The following is a 24,607-nucleotide window of genomic DNA, read 5'->3' as shown; positions in this document are numbered from 1 at the left end:
GGAGATGCATTTGCGCTGCTAAACCTGTGATTAAAACGCTCCTATTCCGGTATTGGGCCTCATGTGTTTTCTTGATGGATGTCAAATGGATGGGCTGCTCCGTGCCCATTGTTCTGAGGCCGCCCTGTAGGGTCAAGGGCTCCTTTGCTCGGAGCCTGTTTTTGGATATATATATATATATATTCACTTAAAAAACCATAGGTTTCACACATGTTATAGTTAGCTGGACATTTCACTCGTAAAAAAACAATGAAATTCCCCCGTTATAGTTAGTGCAGGCAACTATAACTCACGCGACCGCAATCCTCTGCTGATGACGTCAGATATTACATCACTGTATTTAGACACTTATTTACCCATGTCTTCTTCCATTAATTTTTAGCTATACATATATTACAAATATTTATTTTTCATAAAGACACATATGTCATCAGTGATGTAATATCTGACGTCATCAGCAGAGGATTGCGGTCGCGTGAGTTATAGTTGCCTGCACTAACTATAACGGGGGAATTTCATTGGTTTTTTACGAGTGAAATGTCCAGCTAACTATAACATGTGTGAAACCTATGGTTTTTTAAGTGAATTTGCAAGGTTTTTTAAATGCTAATTCGTAACTATAACGTGTGTGAAACCTATGGTTTTTTCAGTGAATTTGTACGGTTTATGTATTTATTAATTTCTTTTGTTTTCAGGTTTTTCACCGTGCGCGCACCGTGCGCGCTCTGTAGGCGCTCGGTGCGCTTCGCGCACCCAGCGCCCATGGTTCGCAGTGCGCACCTCGCGATTTAAAAAAAAAAATGTATATTTTTTTTTCTCCCTTGGGGGTCCGTCTGTAACCCCCTGACCAAGGCTAGGGGGTCAGGAACTGTCCACTCTGCCCCCTTTTCACGTTCTCCACCTTTTTTTCACCCCCTCAGACTACGAGAGACAAAATGGCGTCTGACACTTCCTGGTTTCGACCGATTCGAATGTTTACCGACATCTAACAACCAATCAGAATTGCGCTCGAGCACGGCAGGGTGCGCGCACCGTGCGCGCACGGTGCGCGCGTATAGATATTGATATGCTTTTAAATGCTATTTTCTCAGGAAATACTGAACAGATTTACACCAGACCTGCAAAAGGCACTTCCTTGACCTTATGGCTACCTCTCTGCCAAATTTCACGTAATTCTGTTCAGCCGTTCCTGCTGTAGCTGCGACTCAAGGTCCTATGGAAAAATGCATGGGGAAAACGCGTTTTGGGACCCCCCCTTTTTCTCGGCCCCCGCTTGACGAATCACCCCGAGACTTTCAGGGTAGGAGCTGAACGGAGCGCCCCATTAGTTTTGAAAATTTCGTGAGGATTCGTCAACCGGCGCCAAAGTTATTCAAAATAGAATTTTGAGATTTCCTAGGGAAACTAGGTTGTAACTATAACTATCTACTGGCGACCGCCCATGTATTGTATTTTATCTTGTTGGTCCCCTGTTTCATCATCGGATGATAAAGCAGCTTTATCGTGCGGTCCTGCTTCGTGTGATGCTATTATTGCTTTTCGGATTTTGGTCAACATGTGGTCTGTCTGTCCTGATTTATCATGCTGACCGGCATCTATGCGATCACTCCAACCAGTATAACGATGGTCTACATCCCCGTTTCCTTCGTCTTTTTCTCTGATCAGCCAATTAATTAGGAAGCGAAGGATGTAATTTTTAACAACCACTTTTCTATTTTGTATAGCATCTGCTATGCTCTCAGGACCTTCCCCTGTTCTTATGAATGTGTACATTTTCTTTAGATGTTTATCCATATCTGGTAGTTTTTCCAGATCTGTGACTGCTCTTCTAAGCCGTAGTGAAAAAACAAGCATCCTACCCTTTCCTGGGTCTGGATCATATATACATTCGGGGATGTCTACTTTTACTGTCGACACCCCTCCTGACGCTGTCCCGGATCCCCCCTCCTCGCCGTCATCGAGCTCCTGGAGCTGTTCTGGCGTTGGTGGTGCAGGGAAAGATCCGTCCACGTAGGCTGGTGGGGATTCCTCTAGATAGGTGTCAATAAACCTGTCGGATGCTGTTTTTAATTTGCGGCGTACTGGCGGAGGCACTCTGATGGTTCTTTCTACTCGAGTCACTTTTGCTAGTTCCTCTGAAAGGACGGGGTAAATACCAGCAACGACAGTATTCATTGTTCTTTCAGTCTGCTCTCTTTTTACTCGTTCCCCTTCCTCTCTTAAGTTCTGTTCTTTGGCTTTTTCTGATTCTTGCTTACTTCTCTCTACTTTGTGGAACTCTTTTTCTGTTCTTCTATGTGACTCCTTGCGCCACAACTCAATGGCATCTTTCTGGGCAGGTCTAGATTTTCTCTTCCATATCTCTTCCTCTACTTTCATGATGCTTTCCGCATCCCACGTTCCCGTGATAGGCCATCTATATTTTGTCTCTAAATCCTTTGTGTAATCTACCCATAGTTCCAAGAACAACACGGCATCTAAACCATGCTTACAGTACATGAAATGTCCAGGGGTGTCCCTAGGAGGAATGTTAACTGGTTCCTCTAGTACACCTTTCCTGGTACATATTTTGCGTAGTTTCGAAAATAACGGCATGTTGGAATGTGGCCAAAATCAAAAAAATCACAATAGCGCTGTAAAGACAAAAACTATAATAAAACGAACTTACATAAAACCTGACACATTCAAACCTAACTGAACCTGGCTATGACAATAACATTCATACAGTTATACCGGTGCACCCTGAACATTTTGAGATCTCTATTTCCTATAACTCGTAAAGCATGCACTTGAACATACAGGTCTCACAAGTGAGAACCCATCTTGATTGCAACCCCCATGAGAAAACTCACCGGGAAGCGGAACTTGAACTTGAAAACTTGAAAACTTGAAAATTTGAACTTGAAGTCGAAGGCCTCCGAAACTTGACGCTGCGCGGGGAATGGCGTAACCTAGGCGGATCTCCAGAAACCTCGGACACAGCTCTCTCGCAGGTGGGCTCTGGGTAGGACAATCTGCGTTCCTCACCGCCTCGTGTGGATGCCTGGTCGCAGTCCGTCTCCTTCGCTGGCCTGAGGGAGTTGGCGGGAAAACCCGCGACGTGCGCACTTGAAGTCCGTCACGGCTGTGGAAGGGGGCAAAACTGGACCCTCATCTCCGGCGTGTGGGGAAAGAGAATTGTCCCTGTTCGGGCGCCATTATGTATATATATATATGTATATATATATATATATATATATATATCAACAAGAAAACCTCCGAATGGGGAGCCTCCGACCCTGCAGGGCGGCCTCTTTCAGACGGGCACGGAGAAGCCCGACAAATCCACCCCAGTGAAGAGACACACACAAGAGGCCCGCTTCAGCAGTCAGAAAGCCTTTAATCGGGATTTCAGCACAACGTTCCTGATTCCCTACTAGTTTCGGCACTTGCAGCCTTGATCACGGGCAGGAAGTTTCACCAAAGTGTTTGTGCCTACGAATTTATAACGTTTGCAGTCACCTGACTGATTGTAGCATACAGTTCCCAGAATGCATCGTATATTGCGGGTAAGTGGTATTTTGAAAGTTCCTCATTTCAGCTGTCAGTCGGTAACATACTGCTCAGCACCCTGATGTAATCACAATTTTTTAATACGACCAAGTTGGAAATCAGTCAGATTCCTTGTGATAGCAAATGCTGCGTAATCAAACATCTCGACCAACGCGCTTCTGTCACCTGAACGATTGGAAGGGGAGTCAGCCCCAACCAAATCCCTTCCAGCGCTGCTGTTGTTTTCACCATGTTGGCATCTCCTTTGTAGGTTTGGCGGCAGCGTGTGGGTCATGCTCCCCCATTTAACATCAACAAGAAAACCTCCGAATGGGGAGCCTCCGACCCTGCAGGGCGGCCTCTTTCAGACGGGCACGGAGAAGCCCGACAAATCCACCCCAGTGAAGAGACACACACAAGAGGCCCGCTTCAGCAGTCAGAAAGCCTTTAATCCGGATTTCAGCACAACGTTCCTGATTCCCTACTAGTTTCGGCACTTGCAGCCTTGATCACGGGCAGGAAGTTTCACCAAAATGTTTGTGCCTACGAATTTATAACGTTTGCAGTCACCTGACTGATTGTAGCATACAGTTCCCAGAATGCATCGTATATTGCGGGTAAGTGGTATTTTGAAAGTTCCTCATTTTAGCTGTCAGTCGGTAACATACTGCTCAGCACCCTGATGTAATCACAATTTTTTAATACGACCAAGTTGGAAATCAGTCAGATTCCTTGTGATAGCAAATGCTGCGTAATCAAACATCTCGACCAACGCGCTTCTGTCACCTGAACGATTGGAAGGGGAGTCAGCCCCAACCAAATCCCTTCCAGCGCTGCCGTTGTTTTCACCATGTTGGCATCTCCTTTGTAGGTTTGGCGGCAGCGTGTGGGTCATGCTCCCCCATTTAACATCAAAAAGAAAACCTCCGAATGGGGAGCCTCCGACCCTGCAGGGCGGCCTCTTTCAGACGGGCACGGAGAAGCCCGACAAATCCACCCCAGTGAAGAGACACACACAAGAGGCCCGCTTCAGCAGTCAGAAAGCCTTTAATCGGGATTTCAGCACAACGTTCCTGATTCCCTACTAGTTTCGGCACTTGCAGCCTTGATCACGGGCAGGAAGTTTCACCAAAGTGTTTGTGCCTACGAATTTATAACGTTTGCAGTCACCTGACTGATTGTAGCATACAGTTCCCAGAATGCATCGTATATTGCGGGTAAGTGGTATTTTGAAAGTTCCTCATTTCAGCTGTCAGTCAGTAACATACTGCTCAGCACCCTGATGTAATCACAATTTTTTAATACGACCAAGTTGGAAATCAGTCAGATTCCTTGTGATAGCAAATGCTGCGTAATCAAACATCTCGACCAACGCGCATCTGTCACCTGAACGATTGGAAGGGGAGTCAGCCCCAACCAAATCCCTTCCAGCGCTGCCGTTGTTTTCACCATGTTGGCATCTCCTTTGTAGGTTTGGCGGCAGCGTGTGGGTCATGCTCCCCCATTTAACATCAACAAGAAAACCTCCGAATGGGGAGCCTCCGACCCTGCAGGGCGGCCTCTTTCATACGGGCACGGAGAAGCCCGACAAATCCACCCCAGTGAAGAGACACACACAAGAGGCCCGCTTCAGCAATCAGAAAGCCTTTAATCGGGATTTCAGCACAACGTTCCTGATTCCCTACTAGTTTCGGCACTTGCAGCCTTGATCACGGGCAGGAAGTTTCACCAAAGTGTTTGTGCCTACGAATTTATAACGTTTGCAGTCACCTGACTGATTGTAGCATACAGTTCCCAGAATGCATCGTATATTGCGGGTAAGTGGTAGTTTGAAAGTTCCTCATTTCAGCTGTCAGTCGGTAACATACTGCTCAGCACCCTGATGTAATCACAATTTTTTAATACGACCAAGTATTATATATATATATATATATATATTACCTACTGGCAGTCGCCAGTAGGTAGTTATAGTTAGGACCTATTTTCCATAGGAAATCCGCAACATTCTATTTGGAATAACCTTGGCGTCAATTGATGAATCTTCGTGAAATTTTCCAAACTTTTGCCCAGCGCCGGTCCACTCCCATCGTGAAAATTTCACGGTGATTCGTCAAGCGGGGCCGAGAAAAAAGGGGGTCCCAAAACGCGTTTTCCCCATGCATTTTCCCATAGGACCTGTTGACGCAGCTACAGCCCGAAGTGCTGAACGGAATTACACCAAATTTGGCAAAGAGGTAGTCCTCAGTTCAGACTCGTGCCTTTTGCTTAAATGGTGTAAATCCGTTCAGTAGTTCCTGAATCAAAAGTAAAATCACATATATATCTGGGCGGAGCCTAACCACACATCTCATCGTGAGATCTGATTGGCTGTCAGCACTTCATCCAAGAAGTGTTGACAGCCATCTTGGGACCAATATACATGATAGCACCTCATTAAAAAGCCTTGCAGTTAATAGAAGGTTTTAAGACTTTAGTTACATTATAAATTATTTGTTGATGGTACCATACCCATTTTAGGAATTGTGGTGTGTTCTAAGGTGATTTTACCATGTGAAAAAGCCTTCTGCTGTGATATCATGAATCATGTTTGAGAGAAAACTATTTTCTCATGCTTTTCACACAGAGGTTTGGAAGGTGATCTATAAGCTAAACTGAGAGCATATTTTCTGTAAATTCACATTATCTTTCTCAGTCATGTGAGAATGAAGTCTGACATTCTCAGTAAAACATGTACATCCAACAAGGTCAGAGACTGTCAGTTGATTCCTTTGTGTTCTACTGCAGCTTCCCAGAGTGTTCTAAAGAACAACTAGAGCGCTAACAGACCTACTTATGACAAACGCATGGCACACCTGAAGCCATCTTGGTTGGAATAAAGTGGTAACTCTTAAAACATTTAATTTAAAATGGAACAAAATGAGGGGGTTCATTTTGCAATAGAAAGTATGATTAGTGCTGCAGAAAGAAAAATTAGGGCACATTTTGAGTGACTTCTCAAATCCTCTTCTATTTCATTAAAATATTCTGACATGCAGACTGAAAAATGCACTTTCAATACCAGCAGCAGACTTCCCTGGTGAGCAGTAGCTTTACTAGAGTGATCTAATAAGCAACTGGAGTGCTAACACTCAGAATTTATGGCAAATGTGTGACACATCTGAATGCCTTCTTGATGGAATCAAAGTAAAAAACTGAAAGTATTTTCTACTGAGGAGACTGTAGTAAATGAGGAAATTAGGAAACATCATAACAAATAAGTCTCCCAAAATGGCCACCAGAGACAAAAGAGCCCAAATGTAGCCCAAATATCACCCATATGTAGCCCAAGTATCGCCCAATGACAGAATGTCCCAGAGTGTTCCAACGAACAACTAGAGCGCTAACAGTCTTACTTATGACAAAAGTAGGGCACACCTGAAGCCATCTTGATTGGAATAAAGTGGTAACACTTAAAACATTTAATTTACAAAGGAACAAAATGAGGGGGTTCATTTTGCCAAAGAAATTATGATTAGTTCTGCAGAAAGAAAAATTAGGGCACATTTTGACTTCTCAAATCCTCTTCTATTTCATAAAAAAATTCTGACATGCAGTCTGAAACATGCACTTTGAATACCAGCAGCAGACTTCCCTGGTGAGCAGTAGTTTTACTACAGTGATCTAATGAGCAACTAGAGTGCTAACATTCAGAATTTATGGCAAATGTGTGACACATCTGAATGCCTTCTTGATGGAACCAAAATAAAAAACTGAAAGTATTCCCACTGAGGAGACTGCAGTAAATGAGGAAATTAGGAAACTTCATAACAAATAAATCTCCCAAGATGGCCACCAGAGACAAAAGAGCCCAAATGTAGCCCAAATATCACCCAGATGTAGCCCAAGCATAGCCCAATGACAGAAGTGTGCAAAACACTTATTTTTTGTGTATTTGCAGTTTTATATAGTGCAGACTTGTCAGGTATTGGAGTGCTTTACATGAGCATTGGTTACATCACACAAGATCAAATTCATTTTGGTTGTAGACATGGGGAGATTAAGTGATTTGACCAGAATCACAGAATGTTGAGCTGAAGCAGAAACTCCAACGTGGTTCCCCAGTTGCAAAGTCTGCAGCTCTGGAAGTAACACCACATTCTCTACCCTAGGTGCAACATTTAATCAAGTGGTCAACTGGATAAAAAAACATAAAGATTACAAATAATTTAAAAGTTCTTTGTCGCTATTTGAAAACTCAGAAAATATGTCCTCATTTTAGTTTTTTAGAGCACTAACCATACTTTTGATGCAAATAAGCCCCTCTCATATATGTAATTTCTAAAGGAAACACTCTAGGTATTACAGTTTTGATTACATCAAGATGACGTCAGGCGTTCCACACTTTTGTAATAAATATAGAATGTTAGCAATCTAGTTGTTCATTAGGATACTGTTGAGAGGCAGAGGCCAGGGGCACGGACGCTGAAAATTTAAGGCAGGTAGGAGGGTGCAAAGGCAACAATTTAACCACACTGAGCAGGCAGGAAGGGCCGTGGCAGCACAACAGACTATGGAGGGCAGTGGAAAGGGGGCAGGGGCAACAAACCAACAATACCGGACTGGCAAGAGAGTCTGTGGCAATATAATAGACCATTGTGTGCAGAAGGAAGAAGCAGTGGTAGTACAACCATACATGCCAACAGACCAGTTTCAGCCAGGAAACGTCCAATGTTTTTAAGCTCAAATGGGCTTTATTTGATCTGTCTCCTATCTTCAATCTCCTCTTTTTCAATGTAACTCAAAGGGGAAAATCAATACCCCAGTTTATTTTCAAAATCTCCCTCTTACCAAGTTCAAAATGTTCGCAAGTATGGTACATTGGATCATCGTAGGCAGGAGGAATTGGGGTAGGGACATGGACTCGGATAACAGAGGACAGGAGGGACAAGGAGAGGTCCACCAAACTGACCTTACAGGGCAGGCATCAGGGTTTGCAGCAGCACAATACACCACACAGCGCATGCAAGACGGGAGTGCAGCACAACAATCCATAGAAAGCAATAGGGAGGGGACAGGACCATGCACATGGACAATAGAGAACAGAGGGGAAAGAGGCAATGGTAGCTAGCTGACCGTAATGGACAGACAGGAGAGAAAGCTGCAGCATAACAGACCATAAAGGGCAGGAGGGACGGATCAGGGGCATTACAATGGAACAGACAAGCCAGGAGGGAGGAAATAGGGGTCGCACATGGAAACAGAGGGCTGGCGGCAAGGGGGCAGGGCAGGAGCAGCAAGATGACCATGGAGGTCAGGCAGGATGGGCACTAGAAACAAGACACACCATGGAGAGCAACAATGAGACTATGATGGCATACACACAGACCTTGGAGGGAAGGTGGGAGGGGGTCAGGGGAAGCTAGCTGACCACACAGGGAAGGTGGGAGGAGTCATGGCAGCACAGAAGACCATGCATGGCAAGCGGGAGGGTTAGTGGCAGCACAATGGCTATGATGGGCAAGAAGGAGGGTGCAGGGGCATGCACAAAGGACCATGGAGGATAGAAGGGAGGGTCAGGACCTGGGCACAGACAAGAGAGTTCAGGGGAAGTGGCCTCACAACAGACCGCGCGGGGCAGGCAGGAGGAGCAGTTACAGCACAGCAGACCTGGGAGGGCAGAAGGGTGTGGCAGTAAAATAGACGATGGAGGACAGGAGGAAGGGGATAGGGGCATGGCATGTGGACGGGCAGTGTGGAGGTGGCAGGGACAGGTTACAGTCATCTGACAATGCTAGGCAGGTGGGAGGGGAGTGGCAGCTCAACAGAACACTCAGAGTAGATAGGAGTGGCAGGACTATGGAACATGGTGGGCAAAAAGGATGGAGCAGGGGCATGCACAAAGACATCGGAGGGCAGGGGGAAGTAGAATAGGGGCAGCAAGCTAAGCACAGAGGCTAAGCAGGAGGTCAATGATGGGCCATAGAATTGGCCAATAGAGGGCAGGAGGAGTGGACTGGCACATCATGCTAAATGGAGGCCAGTGGCAGCACATCAGACCATGCATGGCAGGAGGGAGGAGGGTAGTCCATGGATTCAGACAACAGAGGATAGGGAGGAGGTGGATGGTGCAGTAGGCTAACTGTTCAGAGAAGGTGGGTATTAGGAACTTTATTGTTTTTAAAATGTGTGTCTGTGCGAACTACTTAAAATATGAACAAGTATGCAGCATAATCTCACTTTTATTCAGGAAGAAGAGGACGTTTGTGACTGTGAATCCGGGCTCACGTGGCAGAAACACCCCCTGACCCTCCACCCTCCATCGCAAAATGTAATGCCCGTGAAAAGGGTAGATAGACGCAGTGAGAGCACGATTGAAAATGAAAACTAGATATAGTATATGGTATAAACTATGCACCAAAAAGTGTGATATAAGATGAACCGGGGTGTGAAATATAATATGCAATACATTGTGCGCAATGACAGATTCATTGGAGAGCGCGAGATAGCACAGGCACTAGCGCATGCTATGCGATATGCGCCTTGGAGGGTAATATGCACAGGGCAGTGTTGTGTAACCTAACTAGTCTCTAAAGTTGTAATATACAATATGTGCTGGGGAGTGTAACGTTGCATATGCACTGTGACAAAGATATGGATCCCAGATTGTAATATGTATGGCATAGCGCTGTGCGTTATAACATAGGCATCGAGGAAGGCACGTTAGATGGGGCAATATAACCCGTGCGAATGCAAGTGTGGCATGACATATTCACGGGGTGGTGTTACAGTGCACATGGGCTAGAGAGTGTCATAGCATACGCACTAGCTGGTGGAATACAACACAGAGGTGCGAGGCACTCGGCGGGCACTGGTGGGTGTAACACAGCATTGGGCTCAGCCAGGAGCACGCTGTGACTCTCAAGTGAGGTTCGTCTCCTTTCCAGAGAGTAAAATAAAAAGTATTACACATCCGGCGGTGGATATGTGTTTTATTAACCGTGAGGGGGGTTTCTTGCATAGTTTGGTCGAATTTTTGTTGAATCCCCTTTGAATGGCTTGGTGTGCGTGTATATTAAATGTGCCCGTCAATAGCTACCCAAGTTTGTATGAATAAACGACAAGGGTGTCTACTTGAAGAGTACCCACCGGCGGGGGCGTCGGGATTAGTCACGGTAGGGCGTCAGACACGTCAGAGCTTCACTAGCGGTGTAAATACATTCCATGTGGATTCATTCTATGCATAGTCGCCTTTTAATGAATAGCACGCAAATCGTCATGGTGATAGGTACATACGGTTTGTCCAGCATGTCCTAGATTTTTCTAAAAATATATATTTTTTAAAAATAATAAAAAACAGAGGCCGGCCCCGCGGGATGGGGTCCCCGGGGCCATAAGTGGCCTGAGGAGGGGGCAACGCAGCCCCTCCTAAAGATTTTTTTTTTAAAAAGGCCATGACCCGGGGGTTGGGGTCCCCGGGGCCGATTAAGGCCTTGCGAGGGCCAAATTTTTTTTTTTCAACAAAAACAATTAGGGTGCAGGCCCTGGGGGATGGGGTCCCCAGTGCCAGTAAATTAGAAAAAGAAGGGGGACCACACAGCCCTCCTTCTTAAAAAAATAAAATAAATAAAAGACCGGCATCGCGCCGTAGGCCACGCCCCCTCCTTGCAGCACTCTGCAAACGTGTCCCCTGGCCAGTTGTAAGTTGGGGAATTCATTCCCCTTCAATACTGAGGGTCCCTGAGGGCCAACTAGCCCAACAGGTATATCCAGTATGCACCAGGGCGCTGCGTTGCAGACAGGTGTTCTGAGGCCATGCCCCTTTTTACACCTCTAAGCAACGCAGCTCTGTGGCGCTTACTGGAGGTACCTAGTGGGCTAGTTTGACCCTAGGGACCCTTAGGATTCAAGGGGACTTAATCTCTCAACTTAGAACGGCCACAGGGCGCGTTTACACAGTGGTGAAGGGAGAGGACGGGCCTGAGGTGACGTGTGCAAACACGCCCTGTGGCGTGTTTTAAGTTGGGGAAATAATTCCCTTTCAATCCTGAGGGACCCTGGGGGCCAACTAGCCCACCAGGTGCTTCCAGTAAGCGCCACTGCTCTGCGTTGCAGAGAGGTGGTGCAGGCCATGCCCCTTTTTACACCTCTCTGCAATGGCGCTTACTGGACGTACCTAGTGGGCTATTTTGCCCCTAGGGATCCTCAGGATTCAAGGGGACTTAATCTCCCAACTTAAAAAACGGCCACAGGGCGTGTTTACACAGTGGGGAAGGGAGGGGACGGGGCCTGAGGTGACGTGTGCAAACACGCCCTATGGCGCGTTTTAAGTTGGGGAAATAATTCCCCTTCAATCCTGAGGGCCCCTGGTGGCTAACTAGCCCACCAGGTGCTTCCAGTAAGCGCCACTGAGCTGCGTTGCAGAGAGGTGGTCCAGGCCGTGCCACTTTTTACACCTCTCTGCAACGCAGCTCTGTGGCGCTTACTGGAGGTACCTAGTGGGCTAGTTGGACCCTAAGGACCCTCAGGATTCAAATGAACTTAATCTCCTATCTAAAAACGGCCACAGGGCATGTTCACACAGTGGTGAAGGGAGGGGACGGGGCCTGAGTTAACGTGTGCAAACAAGCCCTGTGGCGCGTTTTAAGTTGGGGAAATAATTCCCCTTCAATCCTGAGCGACCCTGGGGGCCAACTAGCCCACCAGGTGCTTCCAGTAAGCGCCATTGTGCTGCGTTGCAGAGAGGTGGTCTAGGCCGTGCTCCTTTTTACATCTCTCTGCAACGCAGCTCTGTGGCGCTTACTGGCGGTACCTAGTGGTCTAGTTGGACCCTAGGGACCCTCAGGATTCAAGGGGACTTAATCTCCCAACTTAAAATGGCCACAGGCGTGTTTACACAGTGGGGAAGTGAGGGGACTGGGCCTGAGGTGACATGTGCAAACACGCCCTGTGGCGCGTTTTAAGAGGTAGTTTTAATCCCCTGCCCTATTATATACTAGGGGCTTACAGAGGAGGTCATGCTGATCACAGGGGGACCCCAACGCATAGTGTTCCATAGTGTATGTAGGTGTTTTCACTGTATTCTGAGTGTCTTTTAACATAGCACTGGCTCTAGGACTGGTTAGTCAGACTCAGTTACCACCAGTATCCGTCTGAAAAAGTTGAGGGTACAGGATGATTTTGCAAAAAGGCTTCTTTCTGCACTTCTGTTTATTCTTTCTGCACGTTATCCTTCTTCCTGCACTTTTCTTCATCTTTGAGGACTTCTGTTGCTTCTTTCTGCATTTCTTTTTTTTCTTTCTGTGTGTTTTTTCTTCTTTCTTCACATCTCCTATCTCTGTAGGCATAGTTAGAAATTAGCATTTAAAAAACCTTTGAAATTCACTGTAAAAACCATAGGTTTCAGGCACGTTATAGTTAGGAATTAGCATTTAAAAAACCTTAGAAATTCACTGAAAAAACCATAGGTTTCAGGGGCGTTATAGGTAGCTGGACTTTTCCCTCATGCAAAACCATTGAAATTCCCCCGTGATAGTTAGTTCAGCTAACTATAACTCGCGCGCCCGCAATGCACTGCTGATGATGTCACATATTACATCACTCATGACATGGTCAGTGACATCACTCATGACATCACTGATGACATCTCAAATGACATCTCTGATGACATCATCCTTGTGATAGAGTGGCAGACCTCCTCTCCCCCTAATATAACCTTTGATACACACATTGAAAAATAGAAACTACAATTTTCAAAACAATGGACATACCAATATCAGTTACAACAACCTATTCAGTAATTCAAAGATCCACATACACATCCACTCATTCACCAACAGTCCTATACAGTCACTCATACATGTACTCACTCATCATATGTACTCATACACCTATACATCCTGTTACACAACGCCACTCATCCATAGAGTTACTCACACACATAGTCACTCATGCTAATAAAGAATCAAACATCCATTTACTTGCATATACAGTTATACACACACCACCACACTTACTTCTACAGAAACTTACACATACTTAGTCTTTTAAACAATCACTTATACAAACACATACTTATTCATACAGGAACTCTTTCAATCTCTCACTCTCACATATACTCACTTATATACACCAATAGTCACATATACTAGTTTAAAACATATGTAGTTACTCATAAAGACACTATTGAGACAGTCATTCACTTACTAAAACACCCATGCACACACTCATCCACCCATACAGTCCTGCACACAGTGAGTCACTCATTCATGCATCTATGCACTACGTAATACCCCCCACCGAACCATACACACACTCAGACACTCATACTGATACTCAAAAAACCAACTAATAACCTATATAGACACTCATGTAGCTACTCACCAACCCATGCAGCCACTTATACACAAAGTGAGAGACTGATACAGATATTTGCATATTTAAACATTACTCACTAAGCCATGTATTCACTAAGATACACTTAATCAGTCAGTTATACAATCAATTTTTCAAAAACAAATCATCCATTTAGACACTTATATACCCATTTATTCTTCCATCGAACTTGAGATATACATATATAAAACATAGGTAATTTTCAGAACAACACACATTCACTGGATGATGTCATCAGTGATGTCATCAGTGATGTCATTTGAGATGTCATCAGTGATGTCATGAGTGATGTCACTGACCATGTCATGAGTGATGTAATATGTGACGTCATCAGCAGTGCATTGCGGGCGCGCGAGTTATAGCTAGCTGAACTAACTATAACAGGGGAATTTCAATGGTTTTGTACGAGTGAAAAGTCCAGCTAACTATAACGCCCGTGAAACCTATGGTTTTTTCAGTGAATATATATATATATATATATATATATATATATATATATATATATATATATATATTACCTACTGGCGGTCGCCAGTAGGTAGTTATAGTTAGGACCACGTTTCCATAGGAAAACCTCAACATTCTATTTTGAATAACTTTGGCGCCGGTCGACGAATCCTCGCGAATTTCTCAAAATAGGTGGGGCGCTACGCTCCGCTCCTACCCTGAAAGTCTCGGGGGGATCCGTCAAGCGGGGGCTGAGATAAAAGGGGGGTCCCAAAACGCGTTTTTCCCATGCATTTTTCCATAGGACCTTTAGAACGAGCTACAGCCCGAACGGCTGAACAGAATTACTCAAAATTTGGCAGAGAGGTAGTCCCTAGGTCAAGGAAGTGCCTTTTGTAGGTTTGGTGTAAATCTGTTCAGTAGACTCTGAGAAAATAGCCTTTAAATCAATATATATATCTGAGCCCGCTTACGGTACGCTTACCGTACGCTTACGGTAAGCGTACGGTGGCGTGCGCGAGCGCGATTCTGATTGGCTCTTAGATCTTAGTAAACATTCGAATCGGCCGAAACCAGGAAGCGGCGGCCGCCATTTTGTGTATTTCACTCTGAAAAAAAAGAGTGAAAACAAGGAAAGGGGGCAATGAGGAGAGTTACAGACCCCCTAACATTTGTAAGGGGGTCAAAGAAGGACAGAAAAGTACAAAAAAAACATTTATTGATTTAAAAAAAAATCACGGGGTACGCGTACGGTAAGCTTACGGTAAGCGTACGGTAAAAAAAATAATATATATATAGTTAGGACCACGTTTCCATAGGAAATCCGCAACATTCTATTTTGAATAACTTTGGCGCCGGTCGACGAATCCTCGCGAATTTTTCAAAATAGGTGGGGCGCTACGCTCCGCTCCTACCCTGAAAGTCTCGGGGGGATTCGTCAAGCGGGGGCTGAGATAAAAGGGGGGTCCCAAAACGCGTTTTTCCCATGCATTTTTCCATAGGACCTTTAGACAGGGCTACAGCCCGAACGGCTGAACAGAATTTAATGAAATTTGGCAGAGAGGTAGTCCCCAGGTCAAGGAAGTGCCTTTTGTAGGTTTGGTGTAAATCTGTTCAGTAGATTATGAGAAAATAGCCTTTAAATCAATGTATATATCTGAGCCAGCTTACGGTGCGCTTATGGTGCGCTTACCGTACGCGTACGGTGACGTGCGCGAGCGCGATTCTGATTGGCCGCTAGATCTTAGTAAACATTCGAATCGGTCGAAACCAGGAAGCGGCGGCCGCCATTTTCTCTCTCGCACTCTGAGGGGGGGAGGATAAACAAAGTGTAAAAAGATGTAAAGGGGCTGTTTAGACAGCTCCCAAGCACCTAGCCATGTTGGGGGTGTCCCCAACGATCCCCTAAGTGAAAAAAGGCAAATTTTATTTTTTTGAAAATTTCGCCGATTACGCTTACCGTACGCGTACGGTAGCAAATAATAAAAAAAAAAAAAATATCCAAATTCTCCCCACCCCGTGTGCAAACGGTGCCCGTAGGGCACCATTTGTGCATGGCATATATTCAACAAACAAAACATATATATTTCCATTTACAACAATGCTCATCATATGTTTCCTCCATGTGCGCACGGTGCGCGAAGCGCATCGTGCGTTCATGGCCCATCTAGCGTAACGTGGACACGCGGTGCGCGAAGCGCACCGCGTGCTCACTGTGCGCGCACGGTGCGCGAAGCGCACCGTGCGCGCACGGAACGAACTGCGTTAAGTGGGCGCGCACGCAACAAATGGCGTAAAGTAACTTAGCATTTAAAATAAGGTTCAAATTCACTGAAAAAACCATAGGTTTCACACACGTTATAGTTAGGAATTAGCATTTAAAAAACCTTGCAAATTCACTGAAAAAACCATAGGTTTCACACATGTTATAGTTAGCTGGACATTTTACTGATAAAAAACCAATGAAATTCCCCCGTTATAGTTACTGTAGGCAACTATAACTCACGCGACCGTAATCCTCTGCTGATGACATATGTGTCTTTATGAAAAAAAAATATTTGTAATATATGTATAGCTAAAATGTAATGGAAGAAGACATGGGCAAATAAGTGTCTAAATACAGTATTAGCATCAGCAGAGGATTACGGTCGCGTGAGTTATAGTTGCCTACAGTAACTATAACGGGGGAATTTCATTGGTTTTTTATCAGTAAAATGTCCCGCTAACTATAACATGTGTGAAACCTATGGTTTTTTCAGTGAATATATATATATATATATATATTTATTTTTTTTTCACTGAAAAAACCATAGGTTTTAGAGACGTTATAGTTAGAAATTAGCATTTAAAAAACCTAAGAAATTCACAGAAAAAAACATAGGTTTCAGGGGTGTTATAGTTAGCTAGCCATTTCACTCGTACAAAACCATGGAAATTCCTCCGTTATAGTTAGTTCTGCTAACTATAACTCGCGCTCCCGCAATGCACTGCTGATGATGTCACATATTGCATCATTCATGACATGGTCAGTGACATCACTGATGACATCACTGATGACATTTCAAATGACATCACTGATGACATCAGGTTTAGTTTGAAATTTAAATATGTATTATATATATACCAATCTGTATTGAAGATTGAGTGGATATATAACTGTCTGGATGGAGGATTTAGTAGCTGTCTTTTTAAGTGAGTAATTAAAAGTGTCTCCCTTAATACATGGATTAGTAACTAAACTATGTGAATGTGTGCAGCACTGTCTCAGTTGTTGTATAACATGCTGCATCAGTTGGTCACTAACTACATGAGTGTGTATATTAGTTGTTGAATAGTTGGGTGAGTTTTTGTATGGGATACTGAGTTTGTGTGTGGTTGGATGGGGTGTGTGTAACTCTATGCATAGATGTGTGAATGGTTGATTGACTAGGTGTATAGGTTTAAGAGTGCATGTGGAAACAGTTGTTTGGGTAACTGAGTGTATTTACTTGTGTGTTGGTGAGCGAATATATGTTTTAGTTGTACATCTTCAACAAAGTAAAAACATAAAAGGCATTGTATGTGAGAGTTGGTGTATATAAAAAAGTATGTGTAAGAGTCAGTGATTGTGAGAGTAACTATATGAATGAGTGTATAATTGTGATGGTGCTTTATTAACATATTAACTATGAGTTACTATGTGTTTGAATAAATGAGGTATTGTTGGATAATTGTGTAAGTGAGTAAATGTAAGTGCGATTAATTTTTTTAATGGGTGAGTGGGATGACTGCATAACCGACTAAGATGACTGCGGATGTGTCAATGTCTATATATGTGTATAAGTGCATTTGATAGTGTTCTAATAATTAGTGACTGCATGTCTAAATGATTCTGTTGTTGAATGGGTAGTTGTGTGTGTAGACTTAGGAATCAGTGAGTGGGTATGTAATAACTGGTATTGGGGTGTCAATGGTTTCAAATATGGTACTCTGTATTTTACAGTGAGTGATGAAAGGTTGTACTAGTGTATGATGAGGTGTATCAGATTGTCACGTGGATGATGTCATCAGTGATGTCATTTGAGATGTCATCAGTGATGTCTTCAGTGATGTCACTGACCATGTCATAAGTGATGCAATATGTGACATCATCAGCAGTGCATTGCGGGCGCGTGAGTTTTAGTTAGCAGAACTAACTATAACGGAAGAATTTCTATGGTTTTGTACGAGTGAAATGGTCAGCTAACTATAACACCCCTGAAAGCTTTTTTTTTTCTGTGAATTTCTAAGGTTTTTTAAATGCTAATTTCTAACTATAACGTCTCTGAAAGCCTATGTTTTTTTTCAGTGAATTTCAAAGGTTTTTTAAATGCTAATTTTTTAAGTGTGATAGCAGTTATACATATTTTTTTGTACTGATTTTCTCCAGTTTTTTAACTGTTTATTTATAAATATTTTATTCATTAAATAACATGATGTATTTTCCTGAAAATTGAACACAAATTTTTTTAACAAAATTAAAACTGAAATATTGATTACTTTTCTTGTTTTCATTTTTATTTTAATATATTTATATTATTTTCTTTTTTTTTTTAAATCAATTTTTTTTTAGAGTCGCGCACTCAAAGCGTACACATCACGGTGGGTGCGCGCATTCTAGCCGCCATTTTAGAAAAGTCATGCAGGATCAGCGTATGGTGTTCAACGGCTGCGTGTTTTTCAGTTACCTCATATACATTTAATATCACGTGATGTGCGCGATTGGTATGCGACCAGTCCACGAATCCTGCTCCCGCGCATTTACGACACATGCACATTATGGTACAAGATGTTTGCATAGTTGCGGGTCCTGCGTGACATCATATATGTGCTGGGGCACGCTGGGTGCGCGACTCCCGCAAATAATGTTATGTTCCAAAATTATATGTATGTGTCTTTAATATACATATTAGGGCAAGAGATTATGTAAGATATTCATAAAAATAATATATTTGTACTTATAATAAACTTATATTATTTTTAAATATATTTTCGCGAAGTTGGGTGCGTGCATCGTGAGTGCAAAAAACCAGGTCAGCAGAGCTGCTGTAGAGCCAGAGAACCAGGTCAGCAGAGCTGCTCTAGAGCCTAAGACTAGGTCAGCAGAGCTGCTCTAGAGCCAGAGAACCAGGTCAGCAGAGCTGCTGTAGAGCCAGAGAAACCAGGTCAGCAGAGCTGCTTTAGAGGGAGAGAACCAGGTCAGCAGAGCTGCTTTAGAGCCAGAGAACCAGGTCAGCAGAGCTGCGTTAGAGCCAGAGAACCAGGTCAGCAGAGCTGCTCTAGAGCCAGAGAACCAAGTCAGCACAGCTGCTTTAGAGCCATAGAACCAGGTCAGCAGAGCTGCTTTAGAGCCAGAGCACAAGGTCAACAGAGCTGCTCTAGAGCCTACGAACCAGGTCAGCAGAGCTGCTCTAGAGCCGGAGAACCAGTTCAGCAGAGCTGCTGTAGAGCCAGAGAAGCCAGGTCAGTAGAGCTGCTTTAGAGGGAGAGAACCAGGTCAGCAGAGCTGCTCTAGAGGGAGAGAACCAGGTCAGCAGAGCTGCTCTAGAGCCAGAGAACCATGTCAGCAGAACTGCTTTAGAGCCATAGACCCGGGTCAGCAGAGCTGCTTTAGAGCCAGAGAACCAGGTCAGCAGAGCTGTTGTAGAGCCAGAGAACCAGATCAGCAGAGCTGCTCTGTAGCCGAATAACTAGGTCAGCAGAGCTGCTCTTGAGCCAGAGAACCAGGTCAGCAGACCTGCTGTAGAGCCAGAGAAACCAGGTCAGCAGAGCTGCTTTAGAGAGAGACAACCAGGTCAGCAGAGCTGCTCTAGAGGGAGAGAACCAGGTCAGCAGAGCTGCTCTAGAGCCAGAGAAACCAGGTCAGCAGAGCTGCTTTAGAGGGAGAGAACCAGGTCAGCAGAGCTGCTTTAGAGCCAGAGAACCAGGTCAGCAGAGCTGCTTTAGAGCCAGAGAACCAGGTCAGCAGAGCTGCTCTAGAGCCAGAGAACCAAGTGAGCAGAGCTGCTTTAGAGCCATAGAACCAGGTCAGCAGAGCTGCTTTAGAGCCAGAGAACCAGGTCAGCAGAGCTGCTCTAGAGCCTAAGAACCAGGTCAGCAGAGCTGCTCTAGAGCCAGAGAACCAGGTCAGCAGAGCTGCTGTAGAGCCAGAGAAACCAGGTCAGTAGAGCTGCTTTAGAGGGAGAGAACCAGGTCAGCAGAGCTGCTCTAGAGGGAGAGAACCAGGTCAGCAGAGCTGCTCTAGAGCCAGAGAACCATGTCAGCAGAACTGCTTTGGAGCCATAGAACCGGGTCAGCAGAGCTGTTGTAGAGCCAGAGAACCAGATCAGCAGAGCTGCTCTGTAGCCTAAGAACTAGGTCAGCAGAGCTGCTCTACAGCCAAAGAACCAGGTCAGCAGACCTGCTGTAGAGCCAGAGAAACCAGGTCAGCAGAGCTGCTTTAGAGAGAGAGAACCAGGTCAGCAGAGCTGCTTTAGAGCCAGAGAACCAGGCCAGCAGAGCTGCTCTAGCTGACAGTGACTGACTGACACTGACTGACTGACACTGACTCATTGACACTGACTGACACTGACTGACTGACACTGACACTGATTGACTAAAACTGACTGACTGACTGCCACTGATTGACTGACACTGACTGACTGACACTGACTGACTGACTGACTGACTGACTGACGCTGACTGACACTGATTGACTGACACTGACTGACACTGATTGACTGACACTGACTGACTGACTGACACTGACCCACACTGACTGGCACTGACTGACTACTCTCTACTACTCTACTACTCACTCTCTACTACTCTCTCTCTCTACTACTCACTCTCTACTACTCACTCTCTGCTACTCTCTACTACTCTCTACTATTCACTCTCTACTACTCCACTACTCTCTACTACTCACTCTCTACTACTCACTCTCTGCTACTCACTCTCTGCTACTCACTCTCTACTATTCTCTACTACTCACTCTCTGCTACTCACTCGCTACTACTCACTCTCTACTACTCACTCTCTACTACTCTCTACGACTCACTCTCTACTACTACTCCCTCTACTACTCACTCTCTACTACTCTCTACTATTCACTCTCTACTACTCACTCTCTACTGCTCTCTACTACTCACTCTACTACTTTCTACTACTCTCTACCACTCACTCTCTACTACTCTACTACTCACTCTCTACTACTCGCTACTACTCTCTCTCTACTACTCACACTCTACTACTCACTGTCTACTACTCTCTACGACTCACTCTCTACTACTCACTCGCTACTACTCTCTACTACTCACTCTATACTACTCACTCTCTACTACTCTCTGTCTACTACTCTCTACTACTACTCTCTACTATTCACTCTCTACTACTCACTCTCTACTACTCACTCTACTACTCTCTACTACTCTCTACCACTCACTCTCTACTACTCTACTACTCACTCTCTACTACTCTCTACTACTCTCTCTCTACTACTCACTCTCTACTACTCACTCTACTACTCTCTACTACTCACTCTCTACTACTCTCTCTCTACTACTCACTCTCTACTACTCACTCTCTACTACCCACTCTCTACTACTCGCTCTCTACTACTCACTCTCCACTACTCATTCTCTACTACTCGCTCTCTGATACTCTCTACTACTCACTTTCTACTACTCTCTCTCTCTGCTACTCACTCTCTACTACTCACTCTCTACTACTCTCTACTACTCACTCTCTAATACTCTACTACTCTCTACTACTCACTCTCTACTACTCACTCGCTACTACTCTCTACTACTCACTCTCTACTACTCATCTCTCTACTACTCACTCTCTCCTACTCACTCTCCACTACTCTACTATTCACTCTCTACTACTCACTCTCTACTGCTCTCTACTACTCACTCTACTACTTTCTACTACTCTCCACCACTCACTCTCTACTACTCTACTACTCACTCTCTACTACTCTCTCTCTACTACTCACACTCTACTACTCACTCGCTACTACTCTCTACTACTCACTCTATACTACTCACTCTCTACTACTCTCTGTCTACTACTCTCTACTACTACTCTCTACTATTCACTCTCTACTACTCACTCTCTACTACTCACTCTACTACTCTCTACTACTCTCTACCACTCACTCTCTACTACTCTACTGCTCACTCTCTACTACTCTCTACTACTCTCTCTCTACTACTCACTCTCTACTACTCACTCTACTACTCTCTACTACTCACTCTCTACTACTCTCTCTCTACTACTCACTCTCTACTATTCACTCTCTACTACTCACTCTCTACTACTCCCTCTCTACTACTCGCTCTCTACTACTCACTCCCCACTACTCATTCTCTACTACTTGCTCTCTTTTACTCTCTACTACTCACTTTCTACTACTCACTCTCTACTACTCTACTACTCTCTACTACTCTCTCTACAACTCACTCTCTATTACTCACTCTCTACTACTCTACTACTCTCTACTACTCACTCTACTACTCACTCTCTACTATTCTCTACTACTCACTCTACTACTCTCCTACTCTCTACCACTCACTCTCTACTACTCACTCTCTACTACTGGCTATCTACTACTCACTCTACTACTCACTCTCTACTACTCTCTACTACTCACTCTGTACTACTCACTCTGTACTACTCACTCTCTACTACTCACTCTCCACTACTCACTCTGTACTACTCGCTCTCAACTACTCTCTACTACTCACTCTACTACTCACTCTCTACTACTCTACTACTCTCTCTTACTCTCTCTACTTCCCACTCTCTACTACTCTCTCTACTACTCACTCTCTACTACTCTACTACTCTCTCTTACTCTCTCTACTTCCCACTCTCTACTACACACTCTCTACTACTTGTTCTCTACTACTCGCTCTCTACTACTCTCTAGTACTCACTCTACTACTCACTCTCTACTACTCTCTACTACTCACTATACTACTCACTCTCTACTACTCTCTACTACTCACTCTCTACTACTCCACTACTCCCTACCACTCTCTCTCTACTACTCACTCTCTACTACTCTACTACTCTCTAATACTCTCTCGCTACTACTCACTCTCTACTACTCACTCTCTACTACTCTCTCTCTACTATTCTCTAATACTCTCTACTACTCTACTACTCACTCTACTACTCACCCTCTACTACTCACTCTCTACCACTCTTTACTACTCACTCACTACTACTCTCTCTCTACTACTCTACTACTCACTCTCTACTACTCTACTACTCACTCTCTACTACTCTCTACTACTCACTCTTTACTACTCCACTACTCCCTACCACTCACTCTCTACTACTCACTCTCTACTACTCTACTACTCTCTACTACGCTCTCTCTACTACTCACTCTCTACTACTCACTCTCTACTACTCTCTCTCTACTACTCTCTACTACTCACTCTCTACTACTCTACTACTCACTCTACTACTCACTCTCTACTACTCACTCTCTACTACTCTCTACTACTCACTCTCTACTACTCTCTCTACTACTCACTCTACTACCCACTCTCTACTACTTTCTAATACCCTCTCTCTGCTACTAACTCTCTACTACTCTCTACTACTCACTATCTACTACTCACTCTACTACTCTCTACCTCTACTACTCACTCTCTACTACTCTCTACTACTCTCTACTACTCACTCTACTACTCACTCTCTACTACTCTCTACTACTCACTCTCTACTACTCACTCTCTACTACTCACTCTCTACTACTCACTCTACTACTCTCTACAACTCACTCTCTCTACTACTCTCTACTACTCACTCTCTACTCTCTATTACTCGCTCTCTACTCTCTACCTCTTTACCTCTCTCTGCCTCTCTCTCTACTACTCTCTACCTCTACCTCTCTACCTCTACACCTCTACCTCTCTCTACCTCTATCTACACGCACACATATGCACATATATATATGCATTTATATGCACATGCATTTATATATATGTATGTGTATATATATATTCATACATATATAAACATATATATAATCTGCATATCTATATAAATACAAATATAAATGCATGCATACATATACATATACATATATGCATGTTATGTACATGAAAGTTTGAAAAACACTAATAAAAGCAAAGCTAAAAAGCCACCTAATTACAAACAGAATTGCTTTAACTTAAACTAGGGCGAGACCTATTGCATTTTCAATGCTTGTTTACTTTGGTTCCATCAAGAAGGCATTCAGATGTGTCAGACATTTGCCATAGTTTCTGAATGGTAGCACTCTAGTTCCTCATTAGATCACTGTAATAAAGCTACTGCTCACCAGGGAAGTCTGCTGCTGGTATTCAAAGTGCATGTTTCAGTCTGCATGTCAGAATTTTTTTAATGAAATAGAAGAGGATTTGAGAAGTCAAAATGTGCCCTCATTTTTCTTGCGGCAGCACTAATCATAATTTCTATGGCAAAATGAACCCCCTCATTTTGTTCCTTTGCAAATTAAATGTTTTAAGTGTTTCCACTTTATTCCAATCAAGATGGCTTCAGGTGTGCCATACTTTTGTCACAAGTAAGACTTTTAGCGCTCTAGTTGTTCTTTAAAACACTCTGGGACAGTCTGTCATTGGGCTATACTTGGGCTACATCTGGGTGATATTTGTGCTACATTTGGGCTCTTTTGTCTCTGGTGTCCATTTTGGGAGACTTATTTGTTATGAAGTTTCCTAATTTCCTCATTTACTACAGT

The sequence above is a fragment of the Triturus cristatus genome, chromosome 8 (assembly GCF_964204655.1).
Source record: "Triturus cristatus chromosome 8, aTriCri1.1, whole genome shotgun sequence".
NCBI classification, from domain to species: domain Eukaryota; kingdom Metazoa; phylum Chordata; class Amphibia; order Caudata; family Salamandridae; genus Triturus; species Triturus cristatus.
Note: the sequence above shows the minus strand (reverse complement) of the source record.